Raw genomic sequence first — 20,751 nt, forward strand, 5'->3', positions numbered from 1 at the left:
AATAATATATGCAAAATAATAATTCTCAATGAAGTCTATAAGGATTACAAAAGAAGGACATAAAATCAAGTATTGAATGAAGAGATAATGATTTAATAGTTATCTTGAAAAGAAAGCAAATGGACTTCCCAGGTGGCTCAGTGGTAAAATAATTCGCCTGCCAATGCAGGACATACAGGAGATACCAGTTTGATCCCTGGGTCAGGGAGATTCTCTGAAGGGTGAAATGGCAACCCACTCCATTATTCTTACCTGGAGAACTCCATGGACAGGGGAGCTTGACAGACTACAATTCATAGGGTCACGAAGAATCAGACACAATTAAGTGACTGAGCATGCACAAAGAAAGCAAATAGGGACTTCCCTGGTGATCCAAGTGGTTAGGACTCTGTGCTTCCATTGTAGGGACTTGATATCTGGCTGGGGAACTTAGAGTCTACTTGCCATGCAGCATGGGCAAAACATTAAAAAAAAAGAAGAAGAACAAATAGAAAAACATTGTCTTACAACAAAGAAGGATATGAGAAGGCCACCATAAAGTCAGAAATGCTGTGTATTTATTATTTTGAAAAGAAATCTCTTTTGCAGCTCTCTCAGTAAAGAATTGAGCCACCAGGGAAGCCCACAGTAAAGAATCCTAGTTCAAAGTCACATCGGCTACCAATAGTATGAGGAAGACAATTCTATCTGTACCCTTAACAGTGATCAAGACCATCCCCAAGAAAAAGAAATGCAAAAATAGAAAATGGTTGTCTGAAGAGACTTAAAAATAGCTGAGAAAAGAAGAGAAGTGAAAAGCAAAGAAGAAAAGGAAAGGTATACCCATTTGAATGCAGAGTTCCAAAGAATAGCAAGGAGAGATAAGAAAGCCTTCCTCAGTGATCAGTGCAAAGAAATGGAGGAAAAAAATTAGAATAGGAAAGACTAGAGATTGCTTCAAGGAAATTAGAGATACCAAGGGAATATTTCATGCAAAGATGGGCACAATTAAGGATAGAAATGGTATGGACTTAACAGAAGCAGAAGACATTAAGAAGAGGTGGCAAGAATAAACAGAAGAACTGTACAAAAAAGATCTTCAAATCCAGATAATTACAATGGTGTGATCATTCACCTAGAGCCAGACATCCTGGAATGCGAAGTCAAATAGGCCTTAGGAAGCATCACTGTGAACAAAGCTAGTGGTGGTGATGGAATCCCAGTTGAGTTATTTCAAATCCTAAAAGATGATGCTGTGAAAGTGCTGCACTCAATATGCCAGCAAATTTGGAAAACTCAGCAGTGGCCACAGCACTGGAAAAGGTCAGTTTTCATTCCAATCCCAAAGAAAGGCAATGCCAAAGAATGCTCAAACTACTGCACAAATGCACTCATCTCACACACTAGTAAAGTAATACTCAAAATTCTCCAAGCCAGGCTTCAGCAACGTGAACTGTGAACTTCCAGATTTTCAAGCTGAATTTTGAAAAGGCAGAGGAACCAGAGATCAAATTGCCAGCATCCGCTAGATCATCAAAAAAACAAGAAAGTTACAGAAAAACATCTACTTCTGCTTTATTGACTATGCCAAAGCCTTTGACTATGTGGATCGCCACAACTGTGGAAAATTCTTAAAGAGATGGGAACACCAGACCACCTGGCCTGCCTCCTGAGAAATCTGCATGCAGATCAAGAAGCAACAGTTAGAACTGGACATGGAACAACAGACTTGTTCCAAATCAGGAACAGAGTACGTCAAGGCTGCAAGTTGTCACCCTGCTTATTTAACTTATATGTAGAGTACATCATGTGAAATGCAGGGCTGGATGAAGCACAAGCTAGAATCAAGATTGCAGAGAGAAATATCAATAACCGAGAGAAATATCAGATATGCAGATGACACCACCCTTTTGGCAGAAAGCAGAGAAGAACTAAAGAGTCTCTTGATGAAAGTGAAAGAGGAGAGTGAAAATGTTGGCTTAAAGCTCAACATTCAGAAAATGAAGATCATGGCATCTGGTCCCATCACTTCATGGGAAATAGATGGGGAGACACTGAAAACATTGGCAGACTTTATTTTTTGTGCTCCAAAATCACTGTAGATGGTGACTGCAGTCATGAAATTAAAAGACACTTGCTCTTTGGAAGGAAAGCTATGATCAACCTAGACAGCATATTAAAAAGCAGAGACATTACTTTAGCAACAAAGGTCCATCTATTGAAGAGTATAGTTTTTCCAGCAGTCATGAATTGATGTGAGAGTTGGACTATAAAGAAAGCTGAGTGCTGAAGAATTAATGCTTTTGAAGTGTGGTGTTGGAGAAGACTCCTGAGAGTCCCTTGGATTGTAAGGATATCCAACCTGTCAATCTTAACAGTAATCAGTCCTGAATAATCATTGGAAGGACTGATGCTGAAGCTGAAACTCCAATACCTTGTCCACCTGATGTGAAGAACCAACTCTCTGGAAAAGACCCTGATGCTGGGAAACATTGAAGGCGGGAGGAGAAGGGGACGACTGAGGATGAGATGGTTGGATGGCATCACCGACGTGAAGAACATGAGTTTGAGTAGGCTCTGGGAGTTGGTGATGGACAAGGAAGCCTGGTGTGCCACAGTCCATGGGGTCACAGAGTCGGACAGGACTGAGTGACTGAATTGAACTGAACTAAACTGAACATCACTGAAAGAAAGAGACTGGGAGAGAAATTGAGTTCATTTTTCACTGCAGGGAAAACTCAAGTTAGATTAGGACTGTCTTGAGAAAAAGCAAGGTATCTTTTCACAGGTTTCAAAGGTATTGCTGAAATGGAAAAGGAGCCTTATCAAACTTTCAGATGTTCAATCTCAATGAAAGAAAAAAGCTTACAATTAAATGTAGCAAGTTTAACCTGTGAAAAGCCATAAACCCCAAAGGATACTCAAAAAGGAAAAATAGATGCAATAAAAATAAATTCAATGTGTTTAAATTAATTGTATATATAATTATATTGATTTTTAATAAGCTTGGGAGTATTTGAGCCTTTTTCTAACTTCAAGCCTATTTTCACTCAAAGTATGGACACTTCTCTGTCAATCAATTGAAAGAATGGAAGCAAGGATTACTCAAAATGGAAAAATAGATGCAATAAAATAAATGCAATGTTTTTAAGCAATTATTTATCATGCAAAAGGAATATATATATATAATTATAATTATCTCTTAATACGTTTGGGAGTATTTGAGTCTGTTTCTAATTTCAAGCCTTTTTTCAAAGTATGAACACTTCTCTGTCAATCAAAGGAATGAGAATAAAGAATGTAAACTCCTGAGAATGAAAAGAGAGGACCAATCAGCAGAGTAAACTTATGTGTACTAATCCATGGCCAGTCTGTACTAGAGTTGACATATTGACAAGTAAAAAGAGCCAGCAATGTGTCTTCAAACGATGCCGTAGACATGTGTTCTTAAGTGAAGAGGTCATTCTGTCCTAGTCCTTCATCTCCTGGAAATAAAGTCCTTAAATTGTTAGTAATTAAGTATTCACTAGCCAAGCATAAGTTTCTACTTGTACTAATGAGCCAGGTCAATAGATGAGAAGTAATACTGGCATGTATGTAATACTGGAAAGTCAAATTCCTCAATGCAGTCACAAGAAAGGAAACAGGATCTCAAGGCTAAAGCTCAGTGGAAAATGTCTGGGCTCAGAGTCTAACCAATGTAGCAGTGAATTTGAGTTACAAGAAAGTGCCCAGTTTCCTTGAGACAAGAATCTTTTAATTTTTTTCTGGCTTGGAATATGTTTGTATTCTAAGGAAAGCTTCCATGAGACAAGAATCTTTTTTTTTTTTTTTTTCTGGCTTGGGATATGATCTATTGTAAGGAAAGTACAGAAATGTGTTGATGAAATTGCTGGAACCCAAGCAGGCATAGGGAGCAGTTAAAGGATGAGCATGTTCACTGAGAATGAGAGTAAGAGTAAAAAAGATAATTAGAAATAGGTCTAGAAATTAGTCACCTTTTTACATGGATAATTTTATACCAGATTAAGTATAAGTTCATACCTTTGACCAATTTTAAAATTTGAAAATGTGGTTTGCTTCTTTAAGTGACTAAAGCAACCATATCTCTTATAGTATACTTCACAATTTTAATTACATGTTTGAGAAATCAGATTAAATAAAAGTGTTACAGGGAAGAACAAAGTCTGATCACATGTTGTGTCTGCTTCTGTTACTTTTTGTCACTTCCCACTGCTTTGGTTCACTAAAAGGATATTATCTATACATAATGGCCTGTCTCGAGGAACCTTGTCCCTCTGCCTGAATGTCAAACCAAAGTGCCTTTGTTCAGGGAAACAATTTGTCCACCTATGAATGGCTGCAAGAAGGAAAGAATTAACACATCTCCTCCATGAGGCTGGTCATTCCAAGAGATATTTGCAAGATTTATGGCCTTTTTGCTTTAGTTCCTCACTCTCCTTCATCTCGGTTCTATAAAACAGATTGACATCCAGACCCCAGTAAGACAGTTATTTTGAGACATTAGTCTGCCGTCTTCTCGGTCTGCTAGATTTCTGAAGTCATTATTCCTTTCCTCAATACCTCATGTCCGATTTATTGGCCTGTTGTGTGGCAACAGAGAGGGAGCTTGGACTTGGTAACAAATGTAATCAATACTCAAATAACTAGAAAATTTTGCTTTTTTAACTTATAATACGTTAGTTTTTTTAAATATTGAAGAATTCAGAATAATATTATTGAATTGATATACAGTCTTGAAACATTGAGCATTAAGTAAATTACAAATATATCTCTGATATTGGGCATTAAAGTTAAAAAGAAGAAAATCTACTGAGTACTTAGATGTGCTGGGTGCTGTTTCCCATGCCTTATGATGTTTTACCTTGCAGTGTATCCTGATCTCTGCATTGTGAATTTTATTACTGGTGTATTTTATAGATGAGGACTCTCAAGCACAAAGAGATGAAACATAGTAAGTCCCCTATATACAAAGTTTCAAGGTTCAGACTTTCAAAGATGTGAATGTGTATCCTATCGGATGTCAGGTGTGAGTGAAACTGCAGCTTGCCTCCATCTCCTATTGCTGAAGATCCTTCCGCTCTACCATCTCCCTTCTGCAGTCAGTAACTCTTCTTACCTGTTCACTCAATGCCCGTTCCGGAATGCCAGCTATTGTGCTATACCGCTGTACTTTTCAAGGCACTGTACAGCAGGATTTAAAATGTTTTCTTAATTGTTGTGCTTTTTAAAATTTATTATTCATGGTATTATTCAAACCTTTTACAGCACAGTACCATATCGCCAGTTGTGTTAGTTGCGTACCTAAGCTAACTTTGTTGGATTTATGAACAAAGTGAACTCACAAACACACTCTTAGAACGGGGCTCATTCATGTGTAGGAGATTTACTATAATTTGTTCTGGGTTACACATTATGCAATCCTAGCAAAGGATTTCACTTGTTCCCAATCTTAACTACTATGATGGGACCCCAGTCACACCCTCATGTCATGAACAGCACTGAGTCGCCGGTACATGAATTGAGCATGAACTCATCTCAGGAGAGTTGAATTGATATACTTGAGCTTTAATGGTCCTCAAAGATGCTCTGTCTTAGTATCTTCCACCTCTGCTCTGCTGACAGTAATGAAGCAAGACTTCATTTAAAATTCAAATCTTTGGAAGAAAGTCTCTGTTGCCCAGGCCCATAATTCATATTGTGAATGACAGTAATCATGTATGAAATAAACATTTTTGAGTCCAAAATAATTTCAACACATTAAAAAATTTCTTCCTTTCATTCAAAATACCAAGAAATATAAACACATACGTATTTCTTATGTTTAATGTTCTTTCCAGAATTCAACTCTTTATTTAATTGTACCTTTTACTTTCAAACAAGGTGAAAAGGGATGTGCAATGAGTCAAGACTACAATTCTGGAAAGGACCAATTTTGCCCTGCCTCTCGGCATCAGCCAAGAGCACAAGTTTCCATATTATAGTTACAGTCCCTTGATGTTTAATGATCACGGTGTCTTCCCAGGCTAGAAGAGTCTTCCTCCTTCCTGCTGGTCTCTGTCATTCTAGGGCACGAGAGTGCCCCTCTGTGGTCTTCTCACTATCTTAATTGAGGTTTTGTTAAGTTTTATAATTATCAACTTAAATCCAACTTAATTCTCTCATTTCTTTCAACTTCCCTTTTACTAAAAACACTTTTTCCTATATCAGCCAATAGTCTTGATTTCATTCTGCTTGTGACATACAGCACTTAAAATTGAATTGTAAAATCCTACCATGTACAAGCTTTGTAGAAACAAGACAATCAACTCTTCTCTGATAAATTATTTGCCACTCCTGCCTTCGTAGCTTCCCATGGCTTGTAAGTTTATATGAGAGAACATTCATGTTTCTGGATCTGCAATTCAAAGCAGGCTGTGGACAGTGCCAAGGCAGTGCTGGGTTAGGACTTGAGCTCTGAACACAGACTACCTTACAGATTTCAGCTAGTGCCGTGAACTTGAGAACATTGCTCACTCCCCCATGACAACACTTCATAGTAACTGTTTATCCCTTTAAATAATCATATTCTAATCATGCTTCAAAATTTCCTCCCCCTTGGAGCCTTGTCTATAGTACAGGGGATGAATTCTTCCTCTTCTGAAATCATTTAAAAGGTAAATTTTTTTCTGTGTCACTCAGTTGGCTCTTAACAAATTATCCACTTTTTTTTTTTTTTTTTGCCTTTTTTTGCATAATGTATTGAAGTTGCTCTACTTTGTTGGTAATGGTTCAGAAAAGGCAGTCTGTTTTTCTAGGCAGAGTCAAAGCTTTTTGAGGATAGGAAGTAGTCTTTTCTGCAGTTTATACCAAACTGTTGGTTAGTTCCTTGCAGTTCATCAATAGACTATAAACACAGAGAGGATGTTTACTTATAGATAGGGGATCTATTTCTGACATTAGCTGTTTGACTTTGTATCTCTTTTATTATAAAATATTTATATTATATTTGACTTCGTATCTCTTTCCAGATTTGTTAAATTTATTAAGATATGCAGGAGCAAATATCAGCTACCTTCCCTTGTGAGACTATGTTTCTGAAACGTTTTTTTTCCCCGTAAAATTAGACAATTAGACACAGGCACAAGCATAACTATGACTTTTGACTCTTGACAGTTCAGAAAGATGCCCGCTAACTCTTCCTGATTTAAAGCCAACTTTAGTGTCAGTACCAGCTTATTGCTGATCCTGTTAGTGAGGCCAGTTGTCTTGTTGTTCACACTGTTAGGCACCGTTCACTGAGTCCATGGTAGACAAGGCGTGAGCTAAGAGGCTGGAAGGAGACTCCATGCGTTTTTTTTCTCCTGGTTGGCACAGCAGCCGTAACACAGCCTCTCCCTTGGCCGGTGCAGCAGCTGTAGCAGTATTCTCTCCTGGCTGACGCAGTAGCCATGCATCAATCCTCTCCTCTGGTGGCTGACCCAACAGACACAGCCGTGACACAGTAGTAATTCCCCTGCTTTTCTAGGCCGAACTCACACTCATGTGGAGCACAAAGTAGTCCATGGCCAAACCAGTACCTCGTGATGTGCAGGCACAGTGCTATAAACAACTTCGGCTGTTACATAATCATTATTTACATTATTTATAAAACATGGGGCTCAAGAGCCTGAATATGCCAGCTTGACTAATTTGCTCTCTCCCCACACCAGCAAAAGCCATGTGTGTTCATACACACATACATACACCCACATACACACACACAAAACCAGAGCTAGCTCGTAAACAGCAAATAGTTTTGAACCCTCTATTTTATTCCTAGGGTATTCCTTTCCTTGTGTCATTTCCTGCATCTGATTACTAATTGGCTTCAACTGAAAGGGCATGTTTTTTTGGGGGGGGGCATGTTTTAAATGTAGGGGAAAATATAACTGTTGACCACATTATCATTTTTCCTTCTCATAGCATTATGCTCTCAAATAGGAATTGGGTATTTATTATGCACTTCTTTTTGTGCTCTGCAAGTTCATCTTGTGCTATGCTGTATTTAATCATTCAGTCGTGTCTGACTCTTTGAGACCCCATAGATTGTAGCCTGCCAGGCTCCTCTGTCCATTGGGCTTCTCCAGGAAAGAATACTGGAGTGGTTTGCCATGCCATCCCCTCAGCGGATCTTCCCAACCCAGGTATCAAACCCAGTTCTCCCACACTGCAAGACAATTCTTTACCATCTGAGCCACCAGGGAAGCCACAGGCTTATCTTATGAGGTTATAAAAATGAAAAAAAAATTTGAAGCAGTGAGGAATATACTCACACTTGGATACACTTGAATGTCAAATATTAATATTCTGAATAAGTATCTTAAGTTATTTTAGCATATTTTGCTCGGTTGAACTTCTTTGAAGATATTTCTGTGGGAATTAGTTTAATTTTAAAGTTGCACAGGAAACTAGATCCATAGAGTCCTTAAATTTAGTGAATAACAAAAGATGAATCATTTTGCATGGAATTTAACCCTTTTTAATCAACTGTGTTAATTCCTTAGAGTCTCTAAAAAGTGTTGCAAAATAATTTGAGTATTAATAATAGCAGTCAATACTTAGGTAGTTTCTGCTTTGCAGTAGGCATTGTTCTAAATCTATGCATTAGTTTAGTTAACAGTCAATATTATGTTCCCTGAGTTACAAATAAAAAACTATAACATGACCAGGATCATAGTATGATTTGTATTGCCCCAATTTTATTATATCCTATATTTACTGAATATTTAGGAACACAGACCATATATAAGCAACTTTACAAACTTTTATGTATTTTTCCTTTTGATCTGATTCTCTTTATTTTTTTATCCATTTATATTTTGTATATTTTGGAAGCTGTAAAAAATTTGGACTATAACACATGTGTATATTTATATGCATATGTATGAACACATGCCGATGCATTCATGAAACAAAACTCCCAAGGCTGATTTTGAAGTGTGGATAATTTCTATGCTTTATGCCCCACTTCTTTCCATGAGGCCAAAACATTCTAGACTTTATCATCTCTTCAGCATCCTCATCATCACACACTTAAGTATTTGCTCATGGTGTGTCTGCAATGTCTTTCATTCTCTGTTTATTTGAATCTTCCCCTGAGAGTCCCATCTTCTCCATGGTGAAGTCGCTCAGTCGTGTCCGACTCTGCAACCCCATGACTGTAGCCTACCAGACTCCTCTGTTCATGGGATTTTCCAGGCAATAGTACTGGAGTGGATTGCCATTTCCTTCTCCAGGGAAGGAAAGTCCCATCTTCTCCATGAAGTCAGCTCAAATACTCCAATCCCTGTATTCTTTCTCCTCTGAAATCCTGCACTTACCATTATTACATAGTCACTGCAGGGCCATGATACACACTTCTAAATTCCATGAGACACGTAACACTCTAAGACCTGATGATGAATACCAATTAGACAGCTGATTGATCAAGAAGCATAGTTATTCTTTTATTTTCTCATATTTCCATTTCATATAAGTTATTACTAAGAACATATAAATTATTGGGACTTCCCTGGTGGTCCAGTAGTTAAGACTCAATGCTTCCATTGCAGGCATGGGTTTGATCTCTAGTCAGGGAACTAAGATCCCACATGATTCATGGTGAGGCCAAAACACACACACACACACACACACACACACACACACACACACACACACACAATTAAAGTCTTCTGTGGAGTAAGATAAGATTCTCCCAGAGCCTTAAAAATTATCTCCCCAATGTTACTTGTATAAACAACGTCCTGAATTTAATTTAAAAAAAAACTAGAAAAAAAGAACATATAAATTATTAAAGAGTAATCAGAGTCCTAGGCTTATGGTCAATAAGATTAGCATGCTCTTATTTTTTCTTCCAAGGACGCCAAATTAACATGATTATTTATCAAAAGATAGTCAGAATATGTACTGAGTTGGTAAAATAGCTCCTATTGTTATATCAATTGTTTATTCTACATATACAGACACAACAGGTTTTATAAATGTGAATTTTATAAAAGAATGTTTTCCCAAATCAAACCTTTACAGAGGATTTGCTTTTCTCCCAGATGAGTCATCTCTTTAGAATGATTCATAATCTTTGTTTACAGAGTCCCTTAAAATCAGAATCTCTTTTATAAGAACAATTTTAAGAAGTAGAAACACTCTAGTGCATTGCTCATCAATTTAGGTAGATTCAGAGTGGCCGTTGAGATATGTGTGTTTGACCTCATCCTTAGAGACAGAAAGGGTAAAAGGAAAACAAAAGAAACGTTTGTGCCAATGGCCCTGCCAAGTGCTTACTGTTGTAACACCATCGGGTCTTAATAGAAATGGGTTCTGAAAATGTCCCTTTATAGAAAAATACTCTAGAACCCACTAGAAAGGGAAGAGTTGAGGTTCTTAACCTGATTTGTCCAACGTTAACCAAACACTTCCCTATGTAAAATAGTGTCCAGAACATGTCCCTTTGTTTGCAGTGACAACTATATCATTTATGTTTCCATTCCAATCTTTAGCTAGGTGGTAAAAAGAAGGGGTTGGAAAACTGAGGTTCATGGGCCACAATCTTTCCTCCCCCCACCTGTTTTTGGAAACACAGTTTTATTTTATTAGAACACAGGCACATCGATTCATTTTCATATTGTCTATGCCTTCTCTCAGGACACAGCAATGGAGCTGAGTAGTTACAACAAGTAACATATAGGGACTTCCCTGGTGGTCTAGTGGCCAAGACTCTGTGCTTCAAATGCAGGGAGTGTGGGTTTGATCCACACTCAGGGTCAGGGAATTAGGGTCAGCAAATTAGGATTGCACATGCCATGCAGCCAAAAAAATGAAACAAACAAACAGAAAAAACAAACAGCAGAGGGACCACAATATTTAAAAATTTTCTCTACCTGGTCCTTTATAGAAAAGGTTTACACAGCTTTAGTGTAAAGTATATTATGTAAAATTCTTATTCTTGGGTTGACATGATGAATACATGCTATCTCTCTCCTTATAAATAGATCTGAAGTATCAGGATGATTACTGAAAGTTCACACTTGTGATATGTTAACCAGTAAGTCTCATCAAGTACATGTTGTTGCTATTATAATTTACACTATTATTGTTACTGGTGAATGTTATTGGACAGTTAGGTGTGCCAAGCACTTTGTATGCAGTATCTTATTTATACCAAAAAAGAACCTTGGGAGGTAGGTTAACATTTCAATTTTTGAAATGGTGAAATTGAAGTGAATTTGCCCAAAGTTACACACAGGATTAGGTAGGGCAAGAGTTGGAAACAGATCTATTCAACCCTAACAATGACATTTTAAACAACTGTGTTCACTGCATACCACCAGGAACTAGGGAAATAGTAGACTCAGCACTACTGCAGCGAGCTTCTAACCACGTTACAGGCAAAACATACACACCGTGAACACCTAGACAGTGTTTGTGGTGGGTGCTGTCCTCAGACCTTTACACGTATCATCTCATTCAATCTTCGAAACAGTCTTTTGACCTGAGCTCTATTGTCCACCACTGTCTACAGATCAGGCAGAAAGATTAGGTCACTACTTAAGCCCATGAAGTTAGAAAGTAACTTCAGGTGTTTGCTTCATCACACTATTGAAGTTCCAGCAGTCAAGCAAAATGCACACAGTTGAAGCTTTCAGACACTGCTTAAGTTCTTTATTCTCAAATCTGATCAGATATCCAGGAAATGCCAGACATTTAAGGAAGTATTTTAACACAAAAACAAGAAAATATAAAGGAAGTAATCAAAGAGATGGAAGAAAAATACCTACAAATTCTATATTTGGAAAATAAAAAAAGATGGTTTACTTATGAAATACAAATGGATGCTAATTTTTTGAAGGAGGGACATTAAAAGCACAGAGGATAGGTTTTAAAAAATAAAAATATGAGACACAAGACATACAATAGAAGGAGAAAAACAAACAGCAATAGAAATATGAAGTCATGAAAATGTTAGAAAATGGTAATAGTAAGAGATAATTTTAACATGAATTAGACATCTCAAAAATTAACATATTTAAGATAATAATAAATAATTTAATGTAATTTTTTAGAAATTAAGGATATGAATTTCCAAAGTGAACAGGACTGACTGTTGGCTAACACACTGAAGACAAAAATGAAAAAAAAATCATTACTATGAAGAAAATCAGGCATATGGAGAACTCAAACACTTTCAGAGAGAGAAAAAAAAAATGAGCTTACACATAAGATACTTTATACCAGAACAACATGAGATGCTTAAAGAAAATGGAGCAAGGTGTTCTTTATTTTATGCAGGAATTGTAAATTTTGTGGATGTGACAAAGCTTTCAGCTAGGATTTTCATACTGTCAGTTTCTCTTTGTATATCTACCAGTTCTGCCTTTGGCTATTTTGATCCTATTTACTTTTCTATATAACATTTTATCCCTACTTTCTTCAAGGTTAAAGCGTCTGCCTGCAATGTGGGAGACCTGGGTTTCATCCCTGGGTTGGGAAGGTGCCCTGGAGAAGGAAATGGCAATCCACTCCAGTATTCTTGCTTGGAGAATCCCATGGATGGAGGAGCTTGGTGGGCTACAGTCCACGGGGTCGCAAAGAGTCGGACACGACTGAGGGTCTTCACTTCCACTTTCACTTTTTTCCAATATGTACTTTTGCCCCTTTGTAATTTTATATGTTGAATTCTTCCTTAACATGAGTAAAGTCACCTCTATTCTGCATTTTTGTACATTGATTTACCTTTTAGAGCTTTTGCCACCTCATAATTTTCAACAGACTGGTTCTTTCATTTAAGAAATGCACTTTATAAATACTTAAATTACTTAAATGTGTTTGACCATATATTTTTCTATCAATATCAGTAGTTAAAGTCTCCATTATCTTTCACATACTCCCCTCTTCTTGCCATGAAAATGATGGGAACTTTAATTTTACATTTGAAAATAAAATGTTTCCATTACCTTGTATTTTTTAATTAATTAATTTTTAAAAATTTATGTTTTTTAATTGAAGCATAACTATTTTACAGAATTTTGTTGTTTCCTGTCAAACATCAACATGAATCAGTCAGAGGTTCTATTAAAGAAAATGAGCACAGTGGAAAATTTCTTAGCAGGTGAGAAAGAAATCCCATTATTGCTCTGGAATAATAATTCTGGAATTAATGAGGATACATTGTACTTTGGGGAATTGTGTGTTGGTGGCAATTCTTGCTAAGGAGCTGTTATAATTGTTTAAAGGACAGATGATAATTGCCTGGTCTAAGGCAGTTAAAGATTGAGAGATGACTAATTGGATTTAAGAAGTCCAAAGAAGTAGAGATGAGAGATTGGCCAAGATCTTGGGCTCTCAATTTTGAGTAATAGGGGGATGACAATAGCATTAATTATCACAGAAGTGAAAAAGAAAGAGAAGGTTTGTCTGTATTCGAGTTGAAGGGTCTCACGAACCAGAACTCTACGTTAGTTGCAAATAGGGGTGAGTTAAGTAATGAGTCTTATGTTGAAGCTGAAACTCCAATACTTTGGCCACCTGACACAAACAGCTGACTCATTTGAAAAGACCCTGATGCTGGGAAAGATTGAGGGCAGGAGGAGAAGGGGACAACAGAAGATGAGATGGTTGGATGGCATCATGGACTCAATGGATATGAGTTTGAGCAGGCTCTGGGAGTTGGTGATAGACATGGGTTTGAGTGGACTCCGGGAGTTACCGATGGACAGGGAGGCCTGGCGTGCTGCAGTTCATGGGTCGCAAAGAGTCGGACACGAATGAGCGACTGAACTGAACTGAACTGAAGTACGGTGTCAGTCTTAAAGACTTAAAAAAGACCTTGGTTCTCCTACATTGCAGGTGAATTCTTTACCAGCTGAGCTACCAAAGAAGCCCCTTAAATTAAAACTTGCCCATAATTCTTCCTTGACCTAGAACCTGAGCTCTGTAATCAGACTTTAACCTGACTGATCCTATGACTAAGTCTCCATCTGTGAACCAATCCCTGTTATATTTTTCTCACTTGCAAGGATATATATATATATATATATATATATATATATATATATATATCATGTTTACAAATAATATTAAACAAAAAAATTATTTTTCCAAATAGTTAGTAGGCAGATATCTGAATTTCAATATAGTTTTTTGATAAACTATTCTTGAAGAGTTGACTCATTGGAAAAGACCCTGATGCTGGGAAGGATCGAGGGTGGGATGAGAAGGGGATGACAGAGGATGGTGACAGGTGGCTGGATGGCATCACCGACTCAATGGACATGAGTTTGGGTAAACTCTGGGAGTTGGTGATGGACAGGGAGGCCTGGCGTGCTGCAGTCCATGGGGTCACAAAGAGTCGGACATGATTGAGCAACTGAAATGAACTGAACTGAACTGAACTGAACTGATTCTGGAAGAACAAATTGTTTTGTAAAAGTAATATTTGCCAGTATCTTATATTGGGAACTGATTTTTCATCTGACCCGTTCACATCCTATTCATGAAAATTATAGCCACTTTGAAACACAAAACAGAAAAAGCAAACAAACAAAAAACTTTTGGAGTTTTTTGGAGCTGCATGTTGAGAATGTTGGCAACGTACTGTGTCATACAGAAATATTCAGGCTGGACTTCAAATGAGCAAGAAATAAAGTTGTATTGTGTTTAGCCCCGTGAGGTTTGGAATTGTTTGTTGCCACCAATAGCTTATTATTAGAACACAGAAATTAAAAATAAAATAAGAACTTAAAAAAAATATACTGGTGTGCAAACCCAGGCACCAACTCTCGCTAAATTATTCAGTGAAGTAACAATAATAGGTATTACAAAGACTCAATAGAAAAGCTAGAAAACCAAGTTTAGAAAAGAGTTTGATCCCAAAGAAGGCTGGACAGGGCAAACCACATCCCAAGGCCAATGAAAAGTTTAGTTAAGACTCAACTTCTGGGTCAGCCACCATGATGCTGCAGAAGATGCCGCTACTGCTACTGAGGATAACATCTCAACCGATCAGCATCTGTCTCCTGAGGGCCTAACTCCCTGACAAAAGTGTTTTCTTGGCTGTACCAGAGTCATCTGCTCATGCCCTTGATGTCAGGTATGAAACAGAGGTTATCACCTTTCTTTGGCTTCCCTAGCGAAGGGAAGGCATTGTATCCCACCAAATTATTCAACAAATATTTATTGAGTGTGTACTGAGTGCCAGTTATAGGCATTGGGAGAGAGTGATGAACAAGCAAAACTAAAGTAAAGCAATCAAAATTTCTCACCCCCACAGATCTGTAGAGTAAAAGTATAAGTGTTTCTGGCGTGCCTTTTCTCCCAATCTATTGTAAATTAGTTTTGTAAAGATCCAAACTGTAGACAATGATTGACTGCTATTCCAATCTATGTTTGCTTAAGAATTTAGGTCAGCAGCAGGGTTGTAGATGCTATCCGACAATAGATACGTCTTCAAAGTTTGAAAGTCTAAAAGGCAGCTGTGGAATTTCCCAGCTCTGCACTTTCCATAAGAGCAGCCCTCACAGCCTCCTATCCACAGTCTCTCTTCAGCTGATGGTTTCAACTTGTATGATATGATTAAAACTTGTACCTGCCAAAGTTATTCCTCAGGTATCTTTGACAATTTTCTGGTTCTAATTTCACATGCACAAGCAAATCCTGAAATATTATACAAATGACTAGTCCTTATCTTGTTCAGTTGCTCAGTTACGTCTGACTCTTTGTGACCCCATGGACTGCAGCACTCCAAGGCTCCCTGTCCTTCACCATCTCCCAGAGCTTGCTGAAACTCATGTCCATTGTGTCCATGATGCCATCCAACCATCTCATCCTCTGTCACCCCCTTCTCCTCTGGTCCTCAATCTTTCCCGTCATCAGGGTCTTTTCCAATGAGTCGGCTTTTTGCATTAGGTGATCAAAGTATTGGAGCTTCAGCATCAGTCCTTTCAATGAATATTCAGGACTGATTTCCTTTAGGATTGACTGGTTTGATCTCCTTGCTGTCCAAGGGACTCTTAAGAGTCTTCTCCAACACCACAGTTCGCATCCTGATGCAAAGAACTGACTCCTTGGAAAAAACCCTGATGCTGAGAAAGATTGAAGGCAGGAGGCAAAGGGGATGACAGAAGATGAGATGGTTGGATGGCATCACCTACTCAATGGACATGAGTTTGAGCAAGCTCTGGTTGTTGATGATGTACAGGGAAGCCTGATGTGCTGCAGTTCATGGGGTCACAAAGAGTCAGACATGACTGAGTAATTGAACTGAACTGATATCCTTCAAAGTTGCTAAGAGATAGATCTGAAATGTTCTCATCACACACACAAAATGGAAAATTTTATGATAAGTTGGAGGTGTCAGTTAATGCTACAGTGGTAGCCATATTGCAATACATAAATATATCAAATCAACACATTGTACACGTTAAAGTAACATGATATGTCAGTGATATGCCAATTACATGAGTGACTGAGCATGCACACACAGATCTCAATTGAAAAAGATGTAATAATATGACCATAGAACAATGCTACTATTTACATATTAATAAGTTTTCATTGTTTCTGATCTTTTATTTTGTTAACCTTCTCTTTTACACATTTTTGAGGGACTCTAAAGCTTTTATTGTATTCTATTGATACCAAAAACCTGTTTTTTCTGAACTGACACTGAAGTAATTATTTTCTACTCTCCCAAAATTCTTATGTACAAATTTTAGCTCTGATTCTGTTTTCACTAAGCATAACTGAAAAAATCCAAAATCTGCTGTGTAAAAATGGTCTCTAAATATGATATGGAGAAGGCAATATCTCGAAAATCTTGATGGCACAGGGAGCATTTTCCTTGCATCCAACTAAAAAGGAGCATCAGAAATATTGGTGAAGAGCAAAAAGGATCAATAGGTAAATCAGATATATTTTCTAAGCCCTTCAACCACCACCTGACTAGTGTCCTTGGGAGGGCACCTCTGTGTTTGGTGTGGGAGCCTGTTTCCAACTTTAGCTCCTCAGGGGTCTGCCTGGGACTCTTCCTGTCAGCTTCTAGGATGAACTCTTGGGTTGGACTTGGCCTTGGCTTTCTGCTGCCACAGTGGCCATGGCGACTGACTCAGACGTGGGCACCTGACCTCCCTTCCGTGAGGCCCAAGCAGACCTCAGGATTATGACAAACTAAAGGAAAGGATGTTCTCTTTCCACCAGATCCGGAAGTGTGAGTTTATGACTAGACTTACTGCAATGAGGTAGAGCCCCTTTGAGCAAAGAAAAATGGTACAGATGAACCTATTTCTAGAGCAGAGATAGAGACACATATGAAGAGAACAGGCAGGTGGACACTGGAGAGGGGGAGGGCATGAACTGGAAGATTGGGGTGATGGATGTGTGCTGCCCGGCATCAGACAGGGAGTGGGAACCTGCTTATAGTACAGGAAGCTCAGCTCGGTGCTCTGTGATAAGCTAAAGGGACGGGAGGAGGCAGGGGAGGAAAGCACTGGAGGGAGGGAGCATATGGACACCGATAACCGATTTACTTTGCGATAGAGTAGAGACTAATAGAACAACATTGAAAAGCACCGGTACCTCAATTAAAAAAAAAAGAAAAAACAAATAATCCAGCAGGAAAGAAACTGAAATTCAAAGACAGAAATGAGATCTTGAGGTTATTACTTGAAACTTTGCCTTATGTGTCACCTAAGGCTAGTCTTCCTCAATGTTCACTTTATGTGAGCCATAAAACCCATTTTCTTTAGGCTAGATTGAGTTGGGTTTTCTGTCACTTGAAACTAAAAATATGGTAATGATTATATATGCATTTCACATAATCTTGAAATGTCTTTGAAAAGTATCTGATATATTTCAAAAATATATGACACAAGATGTTAGAATGCTGTTCTCCTAAATCAGAGGTAATGTGTTTTCTAAAGAACCTCATGATGAAGGTGAAAGAGGAGAATGAAAAAGCTGGCTTAAAACTCAACATTCAAAATGCACTAAGACCATGGCATCCAGTCCCATCATTTCATGGTAAATAAATAGGAAAAAAATGGAAATAATGAGAAACTTTATTTTCTTGAGCTCCAAAATCACTGCAGATGGTGACTACAGACATGCGATTAAGAGACACTTGCTCCTTGGAAGAAAAGCTATGACAAACCTAGACAGCATACTAAAAAGCAGTGACATCACTTTGTTGACAAAGGTCCCTCTAGTCAAAGCTATGATTTTTCCAGTAGTCATGTATGGATGTGAGAGGTGGACCATAAGGAAAGCTAAGTGCCTTATTGATATTTTTGAACTGAGGTGTTGGAGAAGACTCTTGAAAGTCCTTTGGACTGCAAAGAGATCCAACCAGTCCATCCTAAAGGAAATTAACACTGAATATTCATTGGGAGGACTGATGCTGAAGCTGAAGCTTCAACATTTTGGCCACCTGATGCGAAGAGCTGACTCACTGGAAAAGACCCTGATGCTGGAAAAGATTGACAGCAGGAGGAGAAGGGGCCAACAGAATATGAAATGGTTGGATGGCATCACTGACCCAATGGACATGAGTTTGTGCAAGCTCTGGGAGATGGTGAAGGACAGGGAAGCCTGGCATGCTTCAGTCCATCGGGTCACAAAAAGTTGGGCATGACTGAGCAACCAAACAACAACAATGTCTTCTCATCAAGTGAATGAAAAACTATGTATTAATAAATATAAAATAAAATTAGTAAGCTCTAAGAAGTAAGAGCCCAGCAACCTGGACTAGGGTGGAGAACAAGCTCCCAGGCAGGACAGAGAGGGAAAGGGCTGATGTAGGCTTCAGAGCACAGAACCAAGAAGAAACTGGGACCAAGTAGATAGCCCAGCAGAAGCATCAAGTCACAGAGGCAGGTCAGTAAGTCAGAACACAGCAAGAGGCCAAAGACCATGAGGTCTCCTAGACCACTGAAGGAGGCTTAAAATTGGCATGTCAAAGGCAGACTTGAAAGGGGTGCTTGATGACTTGGAGATGAGCTGCATGCTTTTAATAGGTCACCTCTGGAATCAGCACAGGGAGAGAGAGAACTATAAAAGCTCTGAAGAGCAGGAATACGCTTGACAAAATAAAATATTCAGTTATGTATCCAGGCCAAGTGAAATGCTCAGAATTCAGTAGACCTTCAAATCCCCAAGGCAACATGACTTTGAAAGGGGGAATATCTTCACATAGAAAAACACTCCCTACTGATGAAATGGTAATTCTCTATGACCTGCCTCTGAATCACTGAAAGCAATCCAAGAACAAGGGAACATTACATTTCTTTGCTTCTCTCCCACACACCACCTCTCACCTAATGTTTGGCATTGACCACTTCACAATAAAAAGTAAAAATGACCTCAACTTCCTATAAACGTATGTGAGATTAAGGGACAACGTGAATATGTTAAAAATTATCAACTCACACAGGTCAGAATGACCATCATCAAAAAGCCGACAAATAACAAATGCTAGAGAGAATGTGGAGAAAACGGAACCCTTCTATGTTGTTGGTGGGAAAGTAAATTGGCACAGCCAATTTGGAGAACAATATGGAGATTCCTTAAAAAACTAAAAATAGAGCTACCATATGATCCAGTAATCCCATTCCTGGGCATATATCTGGAAATGGCAAAAACTCTTAATTTGAAAAGATATTTGCATCACAATGTTCAAAGCAGCACTATCCATGATAGCCAAGATATGGAACCACCTGTTCATTGACAGACGAAGGAATAAAAAGAGCTGGTACATAATATTCCAATATACAATGGAATATTACTCATCCATAAAGCAGAATGAAATTATACTGTTTGCAGCAACATGAATGGGCCTAGAGACTGTCATACTGAGTGAAATAAGTCAGACAGAGAAACACAAATACAATATGGTATCACTTCTATGTGGAGTCTAAGAAAATGATACAAATGAACTTCTTCACAAAGCAGAAGCCGTCACAGAAACATAGAAAACAAATTTATGGTTACCAAAGGGGAAATAAGGGTGGTGTATAAATTAGAGGTTGGGATTAGCAGATATATACTACTATGTATAAAAATAGGTAAATAACAAGGTCCTATTCTATAGTAGATGGAACTGTATTCAATATCCTGTGATAAGTCATAATGGAAAAGAATATATATGTATATATATATGATATAAATGTATTATATATATTACTGAATCACTTTGCTATATAACTCAACATTGCAAATCAAGTGTACTTCAAAAAAACCTAGGCAAATAATCTTTTTAAAATGTTGCTTATATAGAGAGAACTTGGAGAGTTCACTTGCCCCACAAGTGAAATCCCACACCACATAGTCCTAAAAGGGCTTCCTGGACCAGCAACATCAGCATTGCCTGAAAGCTTGTTAAGTGGAACTACTGAAACCAAAACCCCAGGGATGGGGCTCAGCACACTGAAGTTTAGCAAGTCCCCCAGGGGGTTCAGACTTACACACAAGCTTATGACCTGCTGCCTAAGCTCATCACCTCTCAGCTGAAGTCACTGAGCCTTTCCTCAGACAACTCAATTGTAGCCATTTTCTGTAGCCATATCTCATTAAAAAAAAAAAAAAGACAGAGGAAAGCTTCTTGCTATGATGATAAATGTCCTCAAGCACTTACTAATGAAAAGAAAAGAACTATTAACATTTGTTTAAAAGAAAGAGATGGATGGAGATCTTACTAAGTAAAGGAAAAAAGTAAGTTTTTCGCCCCGTGAGAGATAGTTTTTT

This window comes from Ovis aries, chromosome 20 (genome assembly GCF_016772045.2).
Source record: "Ovis aries strain OAR_USU_Benz2616 breed Rambouillet chromosome 20, ARS-UI_Ramb_v3.0, whole genome shotgun sequence".
NCBI classification, from domain to species: Eukaryota; Metazoa; Chordata; class Mammalia; order Artiodactyla; family Bovidae; genus Ovis; species Ovis aries.